The following is a 12,567-nucleotide window of genomic DNA, read 5'->3' on the forward strand; positions in this document are numbered from 1 at the left end:
TATGTGATGAAATAGGCCTATTGGATAGTAAACTCTACATTGGGTTTGCACTGAACAGCAGTTCTCTAATATTTTCTTTATCAGGACTGAGACAATTCAGGCTGTTTCCTCTGACTGATGCACATGTAGTCCCGGCCAAGAAGTATTTTAAGTAAAACAAACAAAACAGTCCTTAAAGTTGGTGGGTTTGGAAGTGGAAGGAAAATTAAGAGGCTCAACTTTTTAGTGGAAGTTTTTGGTTTTTTTTTGCAGCCTGCCTGGGAAAGACAGAGGGGAAAGGATCTACATGCTGCCAGAAACCCAGGCAGAATTTGTTGAAAGCTTTCTCAAAGTGATGCATCCGTGGGAAATGTTTTTGTTGTGGAGGAATGTTTGTTTTTTCCTTCAGACAATGCTTTTCCATCAGAGGGTGCCAGGCTGCCTTGCCCTGATGACTTCCACCAGTGAACAACGGCAGCTCTAGGGAGAGACCTATAAAAGGTGTGAGGAGAGGAAGGGCAAGTGCAAGGTCCTGCTGTTTGCCTGGGCGGCAAAGAGACCTGGGCCCTGCTCTGTGCAGAGTACTGCCGTCACCCACGGAGGAGGACATGCCATGGGGGAACGGCACAACAGACCCTGTCCTGTCTGAAATGCTGGCAAACTGTGGGCACCCAGGGAGCAGCGAGTGTGGGTTGTGGAGGGTGGCCTTTTTAAGGTCTGTAATGTGCAGTCTTTCTTGAAACTGCTATGCAAAAGCTTAGCATGGAAAAAGTGAACTTTGAGAGCACAGGTGGAGCTCTGAACAGGCAGGTGGGAGGCTGGGGAAATCTTACTAAGTGGATCTGAGATACTTGTATAGGAAGGTCCTGTATTGAAGCTGTCGGATAAAATCTCAACCTGGGAACCTGCCCATGAATTTTCATTTTAGAAGCAGTAACTAAACTGTCCTCAGGTCAGGCTGGCTTAGGTCACTGTGGTTGGACTAACTCATAGTGGACTCAAAACCATACCATGTGGTACTGTGTCAACCAAGCTATTAGCCTCCTTCATAGCTAAACAGAGACTCCTGTTGGTAGAGTTTGCATAGTGAAGAGGCAGAGAGGTGTAATTATACAGTTGAGACTGGTGCTTCCTAACTGGCACTGCAATGTTTTTTAGATGTTTCTACTAAGATTGATTTATTCACCAGTGTGAACACTTAGGTTGGGGGCTGCCTTTTTCCAAAATCCAGATTCTGTGCCTTCAAACTTAGGTCTGTACTAAAAAGGACGTGACTTGTGTTGTACTCTGCATGGAGTGCCACAGTGCTGGTAATACAAAACATAGAGCCATTCTTGTACATGCTTTCTGCTGTGTGGAGGCAGGGCATTAATGTGGACAGGTAACTGTTGGTCAGACTCTCCATGAGCACCACGGGAGACTTTTGTCTGGGGAGTGTATCTTTCAAAGGGAGGGGGTACCAGATACCTAGGAAGTCCTTATTTGCTGCTTTCATATGCTTTTCTAGTTGTGTGGTGTTTTTGTTTTTTTTTATTTAAGGATTTAAATCCTAGCATTGACACAACTGAATGTTTTAGCCAGAAGAGTTCAGTTCACTCAGTGAACTGGCGAAATGGCAAAAAACCATTTGTTCCAGGCCTGTATAAACAATCTATGTCTGAGATCTGGGATGCAGCTATGCTAGCAAAACTTCTCTAGTGCAGATGAGTTTCAAGATACTCTGCAGCTCTTGAACATGCCTTTCTCTCTACTTCAGTTTATTATTGCATTACAACAAGATCCCCTTTAAAAGTACCAGTGTTTGGAAAAATAAGTCCCAGGACAGCCTGCATAAAATCAAAAGTGTAGCTAGGAGAGCTATGGAGATAGGGGAGCTGGTGAGAGAGAGTGCATCAGATGGGAAAGCTGGGGGGACAACTTGAGGAGGTGGAATGCACGGGGAGGATGGGTGCTAGAGTATACCCCTCATAGTACATGTATACCACGCTGCTGCTGAATCACATTGAATGTATGCAAGAACAGTAATTTCTTTGAAGAACCAGGAAATGGAATGTCCGTGCGGTGCAGCGGAAGTCTGCATTTGGGATTTCTGAGCTGTCTGAGCAAGCTGGCATGTTTACTTGGCTCCATGTGGGGTGGCTGTGGTGAGGACGGGAGGGAGGCGAGCTGGAGCAGATGCCACCGTGCCCAGAATGGCAGCTGGTCTGGAAATGTCTTATGTGTGGTCAGGACAGGGATCTCGGCACCGTGTTTTGGCAGGGAACGACTGTCTCTGTGGTCAGCTGGCATCACAGCTTGCTGAATAACCCAAGGCCAAAGGCTTCTAGGAATATGTTTTTAGCGGTACAAGACTTCCAAGAAAGCTCGTAGCAGCGGGACAGTGTTAAAATGTGTCCAAACACAGAAACAGGGATTTATCTTCCCTAGGAAGCTTCCTGGATCTGTCAGGTCTCGTGTTGCAGACGCTGTGATTACTAAATAAGGTCTTAAGCTCTCTAACACTTTGAACTCATTTTCATTTCTGATAGGAAAATAACAGACTGTCACACGCAACTTTTCCTTTGCGTAATTCTGAGGTAGTTGTGACACTTGACATACAGCGCAGATGACTGTGAACAGTTTCTTAAAATTTAAGCTGATGATTCAGAGTTACTTGTTGTCCCAGGAATTCAGTGTAGACAGCAATAGTCTAACAAGATTATCCAGCTTCAGTTGATCCCCCAAACTTCTCATTGATAAAGCAGCTAAAGAACCTTAAATGATAAGCGTAAGAAACTATTTCCAAACAAAATTTCAAGGATTTTTTTTACTGTTGTTGGGTTCCCCACCCCGCCTTGAGTATCTATTGATATTGGCTTTCTAAGATCCTTTAAAACATAACTTTGCGATTATGAAAGCCTTCAGCACTGTAGAGAAGTTTGGATACTACTTTATGCTAGGGATGCTTGTAAACAGCACTTCAGCTCTTTGTTTCCTAAGAAAATAGTATGCAGTTTCAAAAGAGGGCTGACAAAGCTATCTTTTAGATTTAGATTATAATACTAACATAAAGAAGCAATAATTCTAGCAGCTGTTTTGTCTTTAAGTTGTATGCTAAGAAAATGAAATTTGTCTTTTTATATAAGAACATTTCTTTGTAATCTTGGTGTATACTTGCAATATATTTCAAAACATTTCACAAGGACTGTTTAAAAAAAGGTGTTTGACAGTACTTGCACGTGACAACATGTAATATTAATTTGGTGGTGAAGAGAAGCATTAAACTGACTGTATCTAATTGCCCAAATCAGCAGAAGGCACATCAGTACTTGGAACTGCTTTAGGAGAGTTCAAAAACCTCCAGTGTATTCTCAGCAATTGTAGGCTCTCTATGGCCTCTGTAGTTTCCGAGGGAGATAAAGATTGTAAGATGTGCTTTCACATAATAACATGGTAAAAAGCAGGAGTAAAGGACAGAGGCAAATGGTTAGTGTACTGATCTTCAGAGACTGGAAGAGGCCTGGAAAAATCAAAGGTGAGCCATTGCTTCTGTGTGATCTGGCTTGTTTGTTATGTATGGGAGCAACATTGTGCTTAGTGCTGTTGGAAACACTGAATTCCTTTCTCTGGATTGCTTACAGCCCAACCCTTACATTGGGAAGTTGGAGGATTTAACTATGGAATATAGCATGACAAACTATTTTCCTACCAGGAGACTGGAAAAGACCGAATTATAACTTTGAAGCTCTCTATAAAATGCCTTTTCAGTTTTACCCTTTGAAGCTGCTAAAATTTATGGAAAAAGGCTTTTAACATTCTAATAGCAATATACTGTTGACAAGTAATGAGAAATATAGTACAGAGTCTCATGTATGCTCTCATGTAGGTACACACGTATATATTGCATTGTATTTTTTGCCCATCATTTGTATGTTTTCTATTTTAAGAAGTCATTATTGAAAACTACGTTTCCTTAGTGTTCAAAATGAATCTTTGCTCTTTGAAGCTGAAGAATATTTTAATGTTAACTTTTCTGGAAAGGATCAATTAACAGATTCAGGCAAGTCTCCACATTTGTGTAGTCCCTTGTTTCTTTTTCTGATTTCAATTTTTCCCATTTTTAGCCACTAAATGATGACACTACATTCTGGGATTCTTTTACCTCTTTGTTTCTTGATTCACAATCTTTAGGATGTAGCTAGGTCATATATATCAAACATTCCCCCTCATAGTCCCAAGATTTAGAGGCTTTCTTTAAAAGATACAGATCTAGCTACAGATAGTTATATATATGTACAGAAAGAGGGTGCTTCCTCTAATCAGTTGACCTGAGTATCTACGGCTTCAAATAAAACTCACAAGCCTGGGGAGAAATAGCCAAATCACTAGCTGATGACACTAATTTTATATGGCCCATCCAGCTCTATTACAGTACCTTTGTGGTACGTTTGCGATGTATAATATGTAGCACAGCAAATCCTAAAAAAGACTACAGGGCTAAATCCACTGCAGAATGGATAGTAAGGACTATCTAAAAACTTCAGTCCTGTGGTACGTGGGCTCCCTCTCCAGTGCTGGAAGATTAAAGTCCTGAAGATTGTGCCATGGTTTCTTTTGGAGCATGCACTTAAAAAAACCCAAAAAACCCAAAACAACCAACAAAAAAACCCAAAACAAACCACAAACCCCAAAACCACGCCCAACCAAACAAAAAGAACGCCCAAAACCAAACCAGGAGTGGGAGTTTGTGAACAGAGTGATACCTCAGGTAAGGGAGCCAGTGGAGCCTCTTCCTGTCTGATGTGTCTGGGAGCTTTATGCTCACTTATTTATACAATTAGACCATGCAGCCAGCATAAAAGCATACTTGGTCAATCTAAAGGGGCACACAGATAAGTTTTTGCCTGCCTGGTACTACACGGTTGTGACATGATGGTCGGGAACGGGTGGTGGCAGGGGGTGCTTTGGCTGTAGGCACGCCGCACGTGTGTATCCTCGCCTTAGGAAGGTCTATAAACTCCATGAGTGCCCCTGCTCCCTCCCATGGGAAAACTCTGCATCTCTGCCCTGGCTGGGGTGGTGCCTGGGGGTGGCCGGGCCGTGGCTGACCCCATCGCTGTCCTTGGCTTGTTTCGCCTTGCTGGGGGCTGCAGGACAGGGCTGGTTGGGGAGGGACGGCACCAATACCTCCCTGGTGGCCCACAGCCTGGCCAGGCCACACTGCACCCAGGCACTATGAGGGATGGGTAGGAATCTGCCCTCCAGCAGTGGCATTAGTCCCTGAAGGTTGTGGGTGGATATTTGGAGCTCCAGTAAGACTTTCAGCCGCTGTGAGGGCAGAAGCCTTGTTGCATCTGCTGCCAGAGAGCAGCAAGCTCCAGCGCCCGCTGTCTGTGCCTGGGTGCTGGTGTGCGAGGGGTGCATGTTCCTCTCCACCTCCAAGGTACAGCTCCTGCTTAGCAGGGGGATAACTGAGCCCTCAGGGTCTGGTAAGTGACTTGCTATGTTAGGAAAAGCTGTTGGAACAGATGAAATGAATGTGGTTGCCAGCATCTGAAGAAATCAAATATATTGTCTTTACTTGGAAGCTCTGCCTGTTCTGTAGGTGTTTAACTCTGGGTTTTGGGGTTGAAATTCCAACACCATTTAGCTGCAGCTCCCGGGTTTGCTGTTGCCTGACCTCTACTGCAACACTTATTATCCTTTCTGATAATTCAAATGGATTGCTTTAGACCCAGGCAAGCAATCACAGTATTTTCCTTCTGCAAATAATTTATTCCAGTTGCTTTGCTCTCTCTGTTTCTGATAATGAATTTTTTTTCTTCATTAGGAGGCATTAGGAGCTAATTTAGGCCATGCAGCTAACTTTGTCCTAAAATCTTTGAATCTGTTGTGTTGGAAATAACATTTTATTAATATTGCACCTATATTTTTTTCTTTTGATTACTCCAGTATGACTGTCAATACTGTCAATTCACTAGAAGGTATTCAGCACTGCATGGAAGAAAACCTCATAGACACAACCATTTACTCATCAACTAATCTAAATCCAAATTTTAATTTGAAAAAACTATAACAAACAGCATAGGAGCTTTCGGTAAACATGATTTGAGATAGCGCTGGAGGAGGGAAAAGTGCTTAAATGTACTGAAGTCCTTGTTTCCCTATTATTTTCAGCTAGCAGTGGAAAAAATGCTGCAGACCTTTAAATGACATTAAGGTTTCTCATATATCTCAGTTGGAGATGAGAGATAACATGGAAAGTAAGTGCAGAAGAGCACTGAATAAAGAAGCAAAACAAAACCAACCCTGAGGGGGAAAAAAAAAACCCAACAAACAACCCCCCCCCCAAAACCAAGCCAATCCCCCAAATAAAATTTGACTTCTAATAACCATCAAATACGGTACAGGATCATTAGATTAACCTTTTGTTATGATGAAAAGCATTGCTGTAAGATGTGTTTCAGCTGTAATTAATGGGATCAGTAGGTTTGTGCTCCTTATTACATTGAAATGGATAAAGATTTTAATTTAGATAAATGGGTACCTGGCATGGTCTTTTTTTTTTAATATATATGCTGCTTTTATGTTGGTTTCTGAGTTCTGTGATGATTAAGAGATAATTGTTTTTCCTGTAGTGACCAGTGTTGAAGTTGGATGGCAAGAAGGAAGTATGTTCTTTGTGCAGATGTTGCTTCTGCAGCAACATCCAGCAAGAACGATGGAGCTGGTGTTTGTGTGTAATGCATGATAAAACAGCTGCCTCTGCCCAACGCAGTGAACTCGGATGCCCTTTTTGCTGGTTTGCCTCTGCCCAGTTTAGAGAACTGTGGCAAAGTGTGCCTCTTCAGGCTTAGGAAATAGATGAGTTGGTTTAAACGCTAGAGATCATTATTCAGCTAGAAGTTTGATATCTGTGCCAAAACTATTCTGGGAAGGTCCCTGTTGGATGCTGGAGCAGGGCAATGCGTATCAAGCAAGTGTGCTGGCACCTTCATGGCTCCCTGAACTGATTTCTCTCTCTTCTGCACCAGGGCATCTCCTTGCCACCTTGGCACTTGCCCTGCACGCCTGGGATCCCGCATGCCCCACGATGCCCAGCAGCTGGTCCCAAGCAGGGTGGTAGGGTCTCTTCTGTTCCTTCGTGACTGCAAAGGTAGTAGGACATCTCGGGTGAATGAATGACTTAAGTGTGTCTATATATAAAATGGACATTCCAGCACCTGTACTTCATAGATATCTTGAAAACTGTCAGCTGTGTGGATAATCCTGGAATTGAAGGATTGAAGTAAGGAATAAAAATACACTTAGGCTAGAAAGTATCTAGTTCAAATAATCTGTTACAGCTTGCAATTCTTTTTCCTTTGGCCTGACTGTGGGCTAGTTTAATCAAAGCCATTTAATTCCAGCAAAGGCTGCTCAGATGCCACAGTGTGGAGTGCCACTAATGATCCCCCGAAAGTTGTGCTGCAGAGCAACTCTGAAATAATGATGCTCAGTATTTACAGATGTTAGCACGGTCAAATGCTTGCACGTGGCTTGAGGTAACCTTGTAAAGACAAGTGACTATTACAAGTTTGGGTCTCTGAAACAAACCTGCGGTGAATAGCTGGAGCCTCAGAGGACTGCTATTAGCAGCGCTGTATTCAGGGAAGCAGCAGATCCTTCTTTCTTTCTTATTCTCTCATCCCCTCCTGGTGGGATAACGAAATGCAACAAAAAGGGGTTTTGTTCATCAGGCATGTCAGGCGTTTTGAACACCAGGTGATTATTTCTCAGTCCTTTTTCCCCAGAAATTTCCCTCCAGCTAGAAAAATAGATGCACTCCAGCTGAGGCTCCTTGCCCTGTGCCACTGACAGTATCATACATGTTTTTCCCTGTCTGGCTGAACACTTGCCAGGCCAAGGCTTAAGTTCTGTTAGCCTTAATAGGCTTTAAGGAAATAACTGTTTGATTGTTTCTTAATAATGCAATTTTTTTTTTCAGCCTAATGTAATTAAAAATCTTTTGCTGCCATGATGGTTGTTACAGAATATCCAGAAGGAGGATATTGACCAGTCTTCAAAGTACAAGATGTTGGTGTCTTGGTGGCTTTTCTTATGCTAATATGTAAGAGTAGCGAAGAGGTCCTTGTGACCTTTTATTCAGCTGTTGTGAGTGTGTTTTCTTGAGTTTTTGTGTGGGTAAGAAGTATGCCTTAGAAGGAAGCTCAGCTGCGTCATTGATGGTATTGTGCTAACAGAAGTCTGCAGTATAATTGTTGAGAAGAGACATCCGCTTAGGAAATTGGCAGTAGGGGCCTCTTAATTTGCTTGATTCCATGGCACGACAAAGTTTAGCTTCAGTTTCAGACTGGAAAATAAGTAGTTGGTTTTTGACCGCAGCTGTATGTGCCATTTTCATCTTATAAGGATAATAGTAACAACAGTTATTTCTTCAGGCGTCTTCAGCTGCATGTGTTGGCTGCATTGCAGGTTGATAAAAAAAATGTTGTTATAAATTGCAATGACTTACCTATGGGAATAGGTCTTTTTAATATTCTCAGTTTGCCATAGATGATGATTACTGCACTTGCACTTTAAAAGCAGTTATGTAAAACCAGCAAAAGGTGTGTCACGGGAAAGGCAATTGCCTTTGAAAAGTTTTCATAAGCTGTGCTATTAAGTATTTATATGTGTGGTCTCAGAGCAGGCAGACCAAAAAGTAACTGCCTTTAAGAATGTCACAAATGTTGCTTGGGACCCCTGGGAGAAGCAATATGGATCATTTACCTATCAAAAAAAGAGACTGATGAGCAGAGGAACTTTCTTCTGACTATAGTAAAAATGTCAGTCTCTGCAATTCTTGCTGTTTCAAGCCTTTGCTTTTCATTTAAGAGTCTCCTGCCCCTTAAGACCATTTGATCAGAGCATTAAAGGCACGTTCAAATCCTGTGTCCTCTTCAGTCAGGATATTTTTATTCCTATATGTATGCTACAGATGCTAGAGAACTAACAATTCAGTTGGTAGGGGATGAGGAATCCAAACGCCTCCTTCTGGACCTAGTTTTGTGTGGCGAAAAACTATGTTTTACCAGCTACAAAGAAGCTTCTAGTGCTATTGCTATAGTCATATACAGGAGAGGTGTTTGAAAAGACAACCAAGACCGCCTATATTTACTAACTAGCCAAAAGGCATAGAATCAATTGCTTGCTTTTCCTAAAGCGTGGCTCACAACCACAGAAAAGCTCATAAAGATCTCCTATGCTCCATGAAACAGGATAAAGAACCTCATGTACCAATTTCTTGAGAAAGCCTTTCAACATCTAGTTGACTTCCTGCATATCTTTTAACCAAGATGAAATGTCCCTTAATATTTAAAGCAACTGAGTATCAACCTTAGGAAATAAGTTATACTTAGGTATCTAAAATTGTAGTGATTTAAAAGAATTAAGTATTGTTTAATAGTATTGCCCTCATCTGCTATATTGCAAACACTGTGTCAGGGACTATATTTATCTGTTCAATTGTATATTCAATACCTAGGCTTGATGGTACCCCTGTTCCTCTAGGCACTACTGCAATTTTCCTGCCTGTACATATGGAATTAATGAAATAAACCTTCTCTATAAAGGAGATGTAGCCCTTCTTTCAGTACATAGAATTATGGTAGTAATAATAATGAGTGGCAATGGAAAATTTACATACATATAGCTTTAATTATCCAGATTTTCTGTGTTTGGACATCTGGATTGCCAACAGTACATGACATCTTAATTAGTTGGGTTTTTTATTAACCTTTCAGATGTTTGATAATATTAGGAACAGAGCGTCTATGATCAGGGCGGGAAGCTCAATATTTCCTGCCCCCCTATTTCCTTCCTCATGTACTAGAAACACAGAAACTAGTGAAGTTAAAGACAAATTTTGGGCTTCTGTTTTAGCTGCAAAGCAATGTAAAAAAAGGATGACTTAGTCCTCCAGGAGAGCAAGAGGAGAGTACTTAGTCTACCTCTAGTGGCAAAAGTGTCTCGAGGATAAGTCGAGCTCAGTCCTCTGTTTCGTACAGCTTTTAGGACGTCTTTCTGTGCAATTTGACCAAACGCTCACATTTGGCTGTCTTTCCCCATCCATACCAATTGGCAGCAGCCAGTTGGTTGCATTTCCCCTGCCCATCTCTGTACAGTCTGCAAGTAGTCTGAGCAACGAGCACTGTCCATTAACTCTGCAGCAGAGAACCCAGCAGCAAATCATTCCTGATGCATCTCCCGGGTAGCAGATTTGCTTTTCAGCTCCAGTGCTTCTGATCTGTAAGGTAGAAACCCAGCTTAAGTGCACTGAAAGGTTACAGATGGCCTTGTTAGCTCTTGCTTGGACTTCTTTTGATGGAGGAAGTACAATGCGGGCCTTATGAGTGTAAGGGGGAATACTGAAAACACTGGGCGATTTATTAAGCCTGGAGAACCAGGTGGAAATATAATGGGCATCTAGGATGCTGAAAAGCCCTTTGAGACAAGGAGCTTACCATTAAGAATGACTTACTGTTCTTAGTGGTACTTTGCATTTATATTTTTTTTTTTATCTTGAAGCAATTACGATTTCACTCAGGTGTGGAACTGTAGATGAGTTTTTGAAGGTGCAAGCTAGGGTTAGGATGCAAGCACTTTGCTTCCCAGCCATCTGTTCAGGCAGTTAGAAAATGCCTGCTCTTCTAAAGCACCAGTTCTTAGGAGCTTTGATGGATGTGCAGGGTGAATTGAAATCAAATGCTGAACCTGTTAATTGATCCATTAAAATCACCCTGCCAAGAGGTGTCTCCTCTGAGGAAAGGCCATCTAAGTTTAAGTGCCTTAAGAGTATGGATTCAGACACAGCAAATCAAAATGTTCATCGTGCCTTGTATAGGGCTGCAGTAATTTTCTTAGTTGCTAGTGCAACAAGAGGACAGAGTGTAAATAACTTAAAAACAACTTAGCTGGTCAGCAGCTGTAAACTCCTCTCCAAGTAAAACCAGTGGAAAAATTCTTTGACTAAGTACTCCTTAATGTGTTTAAATTAAGGATAATAAGACAGAAGGAGGTCCTCGGGTTTTCTTCTACCCGAAGCAGAGGTACAGGCTGAAGGTCTCATACATAAAAAGATGTAACTCAAGGATGTGTCCATGAAGAATAATTTTTGTAAGATTCCTCTCCAAGTCTTGTTTTCTCTAGTAAGAAAACTAATTTTCCAGAAACAAGAGTGTGGCTGAAAATAACTGTGCTTCAAAGGGCCACATTCTCCTCCTTGTCAAGTTAACTTGGTGCTTAACTGGGAAGTCGGTCCTTTTTTTCCATTTTGGATGGCTGAAGCTAATCTGTGACACATATTTTATTTCAGTGTTGTTGGCAACAGGTATTGTTTGAAAGCAGTGGGACCAGAAAACAGCTTTTCTGCCAAGGATGGCAGATGACCCAGCACCAGATGAGGCATCACCAGTGTTGTTCTGGGGCAGGTTATCCATGCCACATTCTTGCATATGGGCCACAAAGGTACACTGGGCACCTCAGTAAGCAGACTATGCACATGAAGTTCAGGAAAGAAAATTGGAGCAATCTGTGTAGTTGGTAGGCTGTCTTAAAGCACATTTAACAGTCAGCTTCCTCTCTTAGGCTGAGCTTTACCTCCATGTTTTACACTGAGTAAGCCTGTCTTTCTTGGCAGAAGCTGGATGAAGGATTAAAAGTTACAGAAAGCTGCTTTTTTTTTTTTCTGTTGGAGAAAGATATCCTTAGGCTTAAGCTCCTGATAGTAAAGAAAAGTCCACAGTTAATATTTGTTCTAAGACAGTGGTACCTTGCTTGAGTGTATGGATGAAATAAAACCTAGCTGGGGCTGTCTTTGTAGTAATGACACTAAATAGAATGGACTTGGGGACTGGGAAAGTCAGCTAGTTCCCAAAGTGACCATCCTGCGTTCCCTCTGGGAAACTCCCTTTTAAAACCTTGAGAGAAATGGCCCTAGCAGCCACCCATGTTATAAATCCCAAAGGGGCAAGCTTCAGCTTGCACCCTGTCTCCTTGTCTGCACTGGTCAAAAGGATTAAACCTAATCACTCAGAAAGTGGGTGGGAATGACAGCTGCCTTGTGCACCTCTGGCACAGCTGGAGGTGGTGTATGTCCTCCTATTGCCTCTTCATCCATGAACTGTGGCTTGAAAGCCCCATGGGGAAGCTCAGAGAAGCTATTCGCACAGGAAGACCTTCTGCTGTGTTCAGAATTAAAAAAATACCATGCTGGAGCATTAGAGAGCAAGCTGGAAGTAAATTAAAACAAATCAATTAGCTACAAGTGCCATTCAGAGTGTTTTGGATTGGAATAGGCACCTAAGAGCATGAAGTATTCTGTCAGATTATTGAACATAAGGGTGGAAAATGGAGGAAGTCCATTTCAGTACACATGTTCAGCCACATTAATTAGAGCAAACTGATAATTTCCTTCTGTTGAGAAACGTTAAGTCTGTACTCTCAAAACAAGAGCAGCTCTTTAGAGGGTGAACTCTCTACGTGCTATCATGTACAGGTTCCCCTTATGACTGTATAGGATTTCAGTACCCATGTGTCATGCTCCATGTTAGGAGCATAGGGGGAAAA

Source organism: Pygoscelis adeliae, unplaced genomic scaffold (genome assembly GCF_000699105.1).
Source record: "Pygoscelis adeliae isolate BGI_AS28 unplaced genomic scaffold, ASM69910v1 Scaffold124, whole genome shotgun sequence".
NCBI lineage: Eukaryota > Metazoa > Chordata > Aves > Sphenisciformes > Spheniscidae > Pygoscelis > Pygoscelis adeliae.